General features: G+C 43.2%; 3 long non-coding RNA genes across 3 annotated transcripts; all 3 read right to left on the reverse strand.

Annotated features, from left to right (window-relative positions):
- Positions 1-3,273: 3,273 nt before the first annotated feature.
- LOC124682416 lies at positions 3,274-4,028 on the reverse strand. Its single transcript, XR_006996274.1, has 2 exons — positions 3,958-4,028; positions 3,274-3,785 (listed from the first exon to the last, which is right to left on the reverse strand). It is a non-coding gene; the product is annotated as an uncharacterized LOC124682416 (long non-coding RNA).
- A 128-nt stretch (positions 4,029-4,156) lies between these two features.
- On the reverse strand, positions 4,157-6,272 carry LOC124682417. Its single transcript, XR_006996275.1, has 3 exons — positions 6,221-6,272; positions 5,101-5,176; positions 4,157-4,224 (listed from the first exon to the last, which is right to left on the reverse strand). It is a non-coding gene; the product is annotated as an uncharacterized LOC124682417 (long non-coding RNA).
- Positions 6,273-8,578: 2,306 nt separating this feature from the next.
- LOC124682418 lies at positions 8,579-10,345 on the reverse strand. Its single transcript, XR_006996276.1, has 3 exons — positions 10,230-10,345; positions 10,015-10,097; positions 8,579-9,682 (listed from the first exon to the last, which is right to left on the reverse strand). It is a non-coding gene; the product is annotated as an uncharacterized LOC124682418 (long non-coding RNA).
- Positions 10,346-10,767: the final 422 nt, after the last annotated feature.

Here is a 10,767-nt window from a genome sequence, read left to right on the forward strand (position 1 = left end):
GTCGTGCCTTGGTATGTTTTAAGATCCGCATAAGAAGTTGCCCCTTTAACAATCATAAGCAGCATACGCAAGTAATAAAGTTCACCAACATTAGGCTGTACATAGTAAATACGACCTATCTTCTCGCCCCCTCCTCTCTGGTGCCAAGATCTCTGTTCCGAATCCCAAGTCCATTCAGTTGGGAAATCACAATATGTTAGAGACCGGGCTTCTGGAAACTGATCGTTAGCAACAAACCATTCAGTTAATTTGGTTTTCCTTAAAAAATCGCTGTCACTAATTTTAGTAAGGTCTGCATCATCATCAAACCTGATAGTGTTCATATCAGGTAAATGCACGGGTAACCTCTCGACAGCTGGAGTGTGGCCATGTACGGTAAAGCCATAGATACGCCAGAAAGCGCCGTACTCGCAAATGTACCTAGCCTCTAAATACTCACGGACTTCATTAACCTGGGGACGACCATCGGGACCTATCGGAACACCTTTGCCTCTAATCCTTTCTAAATACACCTTCGAGAAGTCTGGGCCCTTTGTAACATACTTGAACAGGTATTTCATTACCTGAGTTTTGTTGCACCACTCAACATTCATATGGCCCTGGTATTTTTTTAGCATGGCTAGGTTATAAGGCACAACCCACCGGTTATCAAGCCATTTCCCATTTTTAAACACACGACGACCATTGTCCCGACGCATATAAAGGGCAAAACCATCTTTATCAAGTATAGTTTCCTGCTGGAACTCTTTCGGGAAGTGCTTAGAACATTTTCCATCTTTCATGCAAACACACTTGTCGTTTAGATCTCCACAGGGACCATGCATCATGAACTCAGAAACCAGAATGAAGCCAAGAGGATCCTCATTGGGATCTGGAATTTCAGCAGAAACAAACGAATCAATGAACGCCATACTCACCTCAGTGTCGTTCCTCTTCAGCCAGATGAGGATGTGTGCGTGCGGGAGTCCTCGCTTTTGGAACTCGACAGTGTGAAGAACTGCAAAGGAAGACAATTGTTAGATACCCGCTCAATAAAGAGGACAGAAAGAATAAGCAGATAAATTGTAAACCAGAACACAAAAACACTACCAGCCTCTACGGGGCCGTACGCTCGCCCTGATCTGATATCATCAAGGTACTCGTTAAGCTTCATATTGTATACTCTAACAACAATATCAGCCCTATCTGAAGGCCTCTGCCCAGGCTGAAGCAAAAGAGCTTCAGTGATCTCAGGCCATTTGGGATTACATGTAAATGTAGAAAAAAGATCAGGAGCACCATAAACACGCGCAATGGCAAGAGCATCTTGAAAATTTTCCTGAAAATAACGACGACCACCAGTGTGGCTAGAAGGCAGAATAACAGATTTCCCAACATCGCAACCATCCACAAAACCCTGGCCAACAGCATCAGTAATACCCTGAACGTGTTCACTCCTAAGTTTTTTTTGATTATTAAGTATGAACCACAAGCGACACTCATCTATGCTAGCCCGTGCATCAACAACAGCCTGAGAAGACAGTAAACCATAACACAAATAAGGATTCGTCTGGGCCAAACGGTAGTGGGACACGAAACAGTAATAGTCCTGCATCGTAAGCGTGCCACGAGTCCCTTTTCTAGCCGTGTCAGTAGGAAGGTAAGGAATGTCAAGGTGGAAACCTCTCTCGGCGAAAGGGAAGAGCAGCGGATACTGCAAAGACATGAAAGCAGGGTGCAAACAAGAAATCCTCTTTAAACCTTCTCTCCTGTTGTCAATAACAATATCACGGGTAGGCGCCTCGAGATCTAGTGGACCAACAACCAACGCTGCCAGGTGATTTGTCGATGGCAAACTATACTGAGGGCTATCGCCTTCTGATGGAGCTACCAAACGAATTGCCACATGTTCATCTTCATTGCCCTTGATACGTTCGCTAGCCATCCTAAATTTTTTCACCAGGTCGTTGCACTCATTAAGCATTTCTGTTAAACCGGTAACAATAGCCTTGTCTAAGTCCTTGCTTTTGTCGTTGTCTGGGTTGACCGCATTAATTCTATTGCTGACCTCATTGGTGGTGTCATATATGTATAATTCAGCAAACTTAGGCGGATCTCTACCACCAACGGAATGAGCCGTATCATTTTTCCGAGGCAAAAGAGAACCTATTCGGTGGCAGACAGCACCTTGGATTTTAAAAATGTTTGGGCCACGTGACTTGTTGATAGAACGATCAATGGTTGCACCCATGGAGGTGAAAGAAAACAGACAGTTGTATTGCCGAACTTTGGTGACGAAACGCTTGGCAGGGGGGTCACCGTCAAAACGGAGGAGGTTATCCAGGAAAGGAGGAGGTTTCTTAAAAGGTGGGATGTAAACTTTCCCACCCTTGCAGCAAAGATTATAGTCGACCCGTCGTAGAGAAACAGAGGACGTCGTTTTAACGCGTTCCGCCCACCAAAAAGCCGCACCGCAATGTCGGCACTGGTACTCAGGAGCACCCTGGTACGACCGTCCTGCATAAGAAGCTACGGGAAAAGAAGGCAACAAACAATCATTTAGCAACAGCCCAACAGAGGGAAGACCCACGGCACCTAAAATCTGATGGTAACAGTCATAGACCTAGTACCTTTAATGCTCTCAGCAAGCTGACCCGGAAAACCCCCCCAATCACCATCTACTGGATCTTGCATAGCATGCTCTATGGCAAAGAAGGCAAGACCAGGGGAAAAAATGTTTAGCAGCGGGTAGAGAAAACTAAAGAACCTAACATAGCAAGGCAAAGGCAACACCTTCAAAGTTAGTACGCCGCAGATGAAGCAGTACCCTTCTTCTCTTACGATAAAACCTAGTGACCTCACGATCGAGGAAAGGAAGCCAACCATCTCCTAATTGGCAGCAAAGCAGAACCGATGTGAAAAAGAAGATACGTAAACCCAATATGAAAACAAAGAACACAAAAACTTGCTGGGACAACATACTTTTCCTCTTGTAAGGCGACTCGTCAGCTGGTGGGCGAGGAACCCAGTGAGGAATTATCCAAGTAGGAGGTTTTTTGGGCGGCATGGCATCAACAGCAAGAGAAGGACGCGAAGGGGCAACACATGGCAGGACTGAACCAGCGATACAGCAGACAACAATAAGACAACAAACAGAGAAACCTGAAAGTATAGGTAGCAAAGAGGAGAACAGCAAGTACAAAAAGGGAAATCCGGAGAACTATCCAACCAGGGGTGTAAACAGAAGTTTGGCTGGAAAGAGTATGTGCACATAACACAAATAAGAGGAAAGGGTAGTAAAATAATCTCTTATACATAATCATCAAATGAATAGTTTGCTGATCAGAGAACGCTACATGTTACACACAGAAGAGATAAGCTGATTACATATGAATTGATGACACATTGTCTCGGTAAGAGGATGTACAGAACCAACAGGTGACGAAACACCACCCGACCGAAGCACCGAAACTGCAAGGACAACAGCACAACGCGCGAGGTCCCTATGGGCCTGCAACCCCTCGTAATTGAAGTCACGAATCACAAATCCGTACAGACTCTGTAAAAAGCGAATAGCCTGCAAGGCCGATTCCTCGAACGGAGACTGCAAACCGGAAGACACGGACGACCAGAAAAAAAACCGGGTGGGCGCGGGCCCCTCCTGGACAACAGCGATCTCAAGCTCCACGCCTCCAAGGACGGAACCATCGCCGCCCACCTCACGCACGTAGCCATGGTACGACAACCGACAGCGAGAAGCGGCCAGGTCCAACAAATGCAGAGGAGAATAGGAGATGACGAACATCCTGTGACACAAAGTAAATGAACGCAAGGAAAAGACACACGCGGAAACAGCGAAAAAACCCAAAAGGTACGCTTTTATCAATAACATAGCAACATCATCTGGTAACGAAAGTAGAATACACATAAACATAGTACATGAACACAGGGTCATACCAAATGGACAGAGATAACTACCTGAGAAAGAAGAAATCCTAGGAAGACAACACGGACAACTCCAGCAGCACGTAACAGCAGCAAGTAATCTGGAGCACAGGAAAACCCAGAAGGCATGGTTTTGTCAGTAACATAGCAACATCATCTGGTAACATAAGTAAAATACACATAAACTCAGTACATGAACAGACGGCCACACCAGCTGGACAAATATCGGTACCTGAGAAACAAGAAAGCGTAGGAAGACAGCAGAGGCAAGCCCAGCAGCAGGTGACAGCAGCAAGTAACCTGGAGCAAATACAAAGTTGGTCAATGTATTAATTAGTTGTGACTGATTAATCTCAAGGCAGGTTGAAACACAGATGTGATTCTTTAATGTGACATGTATAACTGCAGCACAAAACCTTTTGTGCACTCCCCTGATGTGCCTATAAGCTAATCCCATTTTGAGATACAATGTATAACATAACCTAAATCAAAGATCCAGAAGACGGACAATACGGAGAGATCCTAAGACCACAGCACTCTGCAGCTATCATGTTTGTGAGTTTTCTTTTTATCTCTGGCAGGAAATGGAGCCTGACCTCTGACAAATGAAAAGTCCAGACATTTCTTCTATTCGAAATACTTCAACAGATGAACCTTTGTATCTTCATTGCCAGATTAGGAAACACATAAATATGTATGTACTGGTTACAGGGAAAACTTCCAGCACATGTACAATCCAGCACATTAAGTGGAGAAACTAAATGTATCTTAGTGGTTCTCTCGATTTTTCTTCAGAGAAATGCAATCTGTACATATCCACTATGAAGTACAAGTTGCTAATGACAACTAAGAAAACTGTTATATCTACTTCTCATACTCACAGATACAAACAAAGTTTGATGTTCAACCTCTACCTCTCGAAGTGTGCTAAATCAAAGATCCAGAAGACGGGCAATACCGAGAGATCCTAAGACCACAGCAGTCTGCAGCTATCATGTTCGTGAGTTTTCTTTTTATCTTTGGCATTAAATGGAGCCTGACCTATGTCCCTGCCGTGCCTATGGGCTAAGGCCAGTTTCAGCCATCATCAGCCATGATCAACGACACAGCCTAAACCGAGTAGCCAACAACCTAGACTGGAAGATTGGAAGGAAGAGGAAGAGAAGTCACGCTTACGACGGCAGCAAGCGAAGAGCAGTCGAACCGAAGCAACCGCGGCCACCGAGCGCGGCAATCCCAGCGAACGGACGACCTGGGGAGAAAATGAAGTGTTAATTCTGAATACCTGTCATAGAAAAGCAAGCACTGAAGCATGTACATAGAAGTAAGGCATTTTCCAGGTTTGGTACTGCCTAACATAGGTCTGCATATTCATTTGTGGAAGAATCCCATTAAGCCATATGGAAATTTAGTTTCCCACACCCATGACGTATACATTTATGCCAGATTACGGAGACTTGCATCCTCTTATGGACGTACTTCCTGATGAGGAAGTATTAGCAAATTAATGCAAGTATTAGCGATGTTTCTCTCCAGAGACAACAACTGAGAGTACAGTTCAGGGAAGTAGGCAATGCTCAGCCATCTCCATATTCAGAAACAGCCTTAGTAAATATATGAAAAGAAGCAATAAATGTATTTGCACATGGTGAGTTCTTTTATTATTTAAATGTGTGGATTATCTGTGCTATTTGGTTCAACCATTATCTTACCCTTGCTACATTGTCTTAGTACCATTAATTTAATACCATTAATTGGCAGACTGTAGATTGTGGAATTAGGCCAGATTTTATGTGTACATAACTATTAATATATGACTAACTGCAGCTCAGTAAGCTACCAAGTCCAATAACATGTGGTGTATGTAGCATTCATTTATACCTTATACTTTAAAGGTGCAGCAAGATAAACACATGCAGGCCATTCAATTGAATTAGCTGGTAGTAGATCCCTGTAAATTATTTTATCTTCAAATTCTCCTCATTTCTACACTGTCATGTTAATATAATTTGTCTTTCTAAATACAGGCTAAAGAGATCCACAACATCCCCTTACAAAAGAACCGACTAATAAATTAAACCATCATCGTTGCTGAATGGCTGTTTTAGTAACCATACAGGAACATGATGAAAATGTGAATGTGCATGGCAGCTAGAAAGAGAGGAGACGAGCCCTCTCTTCCTACAGGGCTTTCTATCCTCCACGAGCATGATGGAAACTAAGATAAGATATGGGTTCACCCGTATACGGCGGATCTGGAACAACCGTACAGAGGAGGATGGAACAAGGTACTCACCGACAGTACAGCCGAGCAGAAATCCAACAGATGCAGCTGCTCAACCCCAGGCAGCAATCCCAGCGAGACGACGACCTGGAAAGGAAGAAACAAAATTTAAAGGAAACCACGTCGGACAGTAAGATGCGAAGATAGGATAGTAAAGAAGAGCAAAAACGAAATCTCTCCAGCAAAAAGAAGAGGAATCGCAAGAAGGAAAGAAAACCAAATCCTGCCAGCCTCCTAGACCGCGATGAGGAAGGAAACATCTGGGGAAAAAGAAACGGAAAGAAAAGGCCCGAATCAGGCGGCGCGAAATCAATCTCGTCCGATCCGATTTATCCGCCCAGAGATCAGCCAAACCGCCGGTTCAGATTCGCTCTAGGAGGAGAAGGGGAAAAGGGACGGACGGGGAAGACGAACGGGGAAGCAGAGGCTCACCTCAACCAAACCCATGCCAGAGCAACGCCATGGGTGAAGGCACCGTCCGCCGACAGCAGGCAGCGCGCGAGAGGCGCAGAGCTCGGCGGATCTGGAACGGGGCGGCTGAGCACACCAGGCGAAGAGGAGACGACGACGACGGCAAAGCGGAAGAGGCGATTGGCGAGGGGAAAGTGAGGGCGCGTCTCTCTCCGCTGCGACGGGGTGCGTGGGTATAGTGCGCCGCACAGTGCGAGCTCGTCCCCTCCGCTAATGGCGCGCCGCCACCGAGTCGGCCGCACCGACCAACAAGGGGAAAGTCGAATCCACCCCTATCTACCCCGCGCCGATGCAGATATTTGCTCGGCCCGCGTCGCTCGTTACCGCACCAACGAAACAAGCCACAGCGACTGACCAGCGGACCCACCCAGACGTAGGACCCAACGCGCGAGAGCAGCGGGTATACATCGGCCGTTCCATAACTTTCTCTAGCAGCAAGGAGCGACGCGGTCAAAAAGCCACAGCAGCCCACAGCCAATCAGATGAAGCTCTGCTGGCAAGAATCGACGGTTCAGATTGGATGGTGGGGATGGACAGTAAAAATCGGACGGTCCAGAATCGTTTTTCGCTGTGAAGCCCCCTATGGGGGGCATCATTTATACCTTTAGACTAGATTTAGATGTGCGCCTTGGCGCACGATCCCGTGAAGTTCACTCCAATTCAAAATTTATACAATAACAATTAAAAGCATGTGAGAAAATGATAATATGTTATTTGCTCGGTACCTTAGCGGAGAAAATCTGATAGTCAAAATTCTATGGCAGCCCAGAGCTCTAAATTTACACTAACAGCTCAGGAACATGGGAAGATAATATATATGATCCATAGTAAGACGGGCATGCATAATAATACTAATGAAAACGCAGCAATATGGCTAAGAAATCCATGGCAAAGATGTAGATCAATGTCACACAATAGTTCTTGACCCAAGGAAAACATTCCAGCCCAAATATCAAGCATTTCAACCTAAAAGTAGCCGAATTTTGTACAAAGCACAATCAACTCATCATCCTCTATCTACTCGATCAAATCGTCATCATCATCAGGTAGTGGTTGCGCTGTTACAGCAGCAAGCACATCCTCGTGCCTGCTAACATCATACAAAAAACACTCAGCAATCCAGTGATTCACTTGTTTCAAATAAGAATGTGACAGTGGAATGATAGGAAAAATAGGACAACACTTACTGTTGCCGCGTGGATAGGTTGATGATCACTTCTGGGGGCCGGAGAGTCACGGCTTCAACAAAGTGTTGGCATCAGTAACATTATCAAATACAAATAAGAATTAATATAAATGGCCATAGATAACCATGGATTAGTTAAAAATAACAAATAATTAAAAATAACAATCAGTCAGAGATTAGTTAACCATGGATACTGCAAAATCAATCCAAAAGAACAATGAGCTTGTATAATATCAATGAAAATCATCCTTGGTAAATACAAATGCATTTTACAGGATTTACAAAACAAAGACATCAAGATGAAATTAGAACTAAAAACACGAAATCAGAACGGAGCAGCAAACACTTATATATAATTAGGGATATAGAGAAATATACTACAATAACTAACTCTATGGTTCTCTCAAGAGCAATAGAGGGAAATAATATCAAAAGCAACATTTACATATGCTTGCGGCAATACAATCTCTAGAGGTCACAAACACACATGAAACTTAGTTCTAATAGGGACTAATAGGTACTTGCACTACCGAAACAAACTACAAACAGAGCATTAAACATTTATACATGGGAAACTTTAGAGGCCACGGCACAACGCAAACTACAAACGGAGCATCAAATGCTTATATACAGACAACTAAGAGGCAATGGTTCTACGAAGATCAAAAGAAATAAGGAGAGAACAACAAAAGATGCATGTACATAAGCTTCTTATGGACATTGTCACAACATGGTCTTCGAAGGCTACAACACAGGAAAGTAGGCTTAATAGGCACTTGCAATACCAAAAGCTAACACCACCGGAAAGTGTTGGCCTCTCAACCGTTCTGGTGTGAGTCTAGTTGGCAATCTTCATATTATCCCTCACATATAAGAGCAAACCTCTCTGATGGAGCAATCAAAATAACAAACTGTGTCGTAGGTACATAAATGAAAAAATGGTTAACCAGCGGATCATGTGACACATGAGAACATAAGGAATAAAATGATATTTGTGTTAGAATTTAAGAGATGGTAACCTTACCATGTAAACATGAGCGGAAAAATAGAGGAGCATAGTATGACACAAAGAGCCACAAAATCCTTGGTATCTAACAAAGAGCCACAAAGAGACCACAGCTGATTGCTGTTTGAAGACCGAGAACCTGGTTGAGTCGTGAGCGTACTTCCAGTGTTCATGACTCAACCTATGCTACTGTATAAATACACTACCCAAACTTTTATTCCTTTACAACTCATATACCTATGAGCATACACTCCAGCATTTATTTTCTTTAAGAAAATCCTTCCAAGATATCTACATGGTGGCCTAAAATCTGAGAAACTCGTGATTTTCTTGTAAGTATAAATCTGAGATGCAAGACATCCATGACACCCAATTGGTTCAGCTGAACTTTCGTTGTTTGCGATAATACTCAACTGAAGATTGTGTGTATGTGCATGCATATTTGAAAACTGAGAAAATAATGAACAGATCCTTGGATACCCAATAAAAAGAACACGTAATGATATTTTTCCTTACCCATTCAAAATCTTCTCTCATTCTCTCACCCACACATCAGACACCACACAAACAAGCATGTTAACACTTTTATTCAGATAACTTTTACCTAGTTTGATTCAGGGTGTCAAACTCCATTTCTTGTGGTGATGGTCTGAGCTATGGTGTGCTCCAGCGATGGTGACCCTCTTGCATGCCTCTTGCTGCTCACCTCCAACTCGACCCTGAGCTTCCTGCCGCCGCCAATGGATGCCCCTGGACTCCTCCTTCCTCCCAACTCCTAGAGCTTCTTGGTACACATGAATACACTTAACACCTGCAACTGACTGCAATTATATCATGTTGATTTCCAGTTACATACCTAAAGAGCGCAAAAACATAGAGAAAAACTGCATAAGAATATAGAAGAGTGCAAAGAAGAAGACAGCGGGCTATTAATGATCCATGGAAAAGAATATCTGATCGTGAAGTAAAGGAAGAACATTTTTTTCTATATACAGGGTCCAGAACACAATGTATATATAGTGGTGCCATATATGGACAACCAAAATGATAATAGTGCATTATCTTTTGGCCCCAAATAGCTCATATATTCAGTTTGATGTTTAAGAAAGGAAATAGCAGATAATTAGTGAGGAAATAGCTCACCTACTACCTTCATCTTCCTCCAACAATTAATATGATAATATAAGCAGACTGTAATACCTATGTGTGTATCAAGGGCTGAATACCTGGTAAGCACAACATGAATAATGTCAACATATTCATTATCACAAAATCTCAATATTACAATAAAAATGGTAAGGATCTATACGTGCAAATAGATGCCATGAGATTATTCATCACATAGACATGTATCGTACCTAGTAGTAAATCCAACTAAAATGGTCAGCCTAGTCTGGTCGCTTCTCACCATACACACAAACTGCACAGAGAAATTAATCTTTGGCAAATAATATAAAGTCTCAGCAGCTCCGTTTCTCCGGCGTACTAATCTGCAAAAAAAGGGAATAGATAATTTATTCACATCTTGCTGGGGAGCAGCAGGCCCTCTCCAACCAGCCACAAGTCATTACAAAGTTCAAGTGCACACCTTCCTATTGATCTACTGATGGCTTGATTTTAGCATGTAGATAAAAAAATTGGTCTTTTGTCTTCACTCAAGTAGATCATTAATCTTGATTTTAGCACTTCTGTACACATCGATCGCCTACACCAAGAAAAATGTGTGTACAAATTATAACAGAAAAAATAAATGTCGAGGGCTAACATTCAACTTGTTCCAACCAATTACAACATAAGAGGAAACATACCAGATTTTCCAGCCGTTGTTCTAGGCTTGTTGTGTCAGTATTCCAGTCACCCCTAGATTCCTCCGCAAACATCTCTTGCCAGAACAAC

Source organism: Lolium rigidum, chromosome 1 (genome assembly GCF_022539505.1).
Source record: "Lolium rigidum isolate FL_2022 chromosome 1, APGP_CSIRO_Lrig_0.1, whole genome shotgun sequence".
Lineage (NCBI taxonomy): Eukaryota > Viridiplantae > Streptophyta > Magnoliopsida > Poales > Poaceae > Lolium > Lolium rigidum.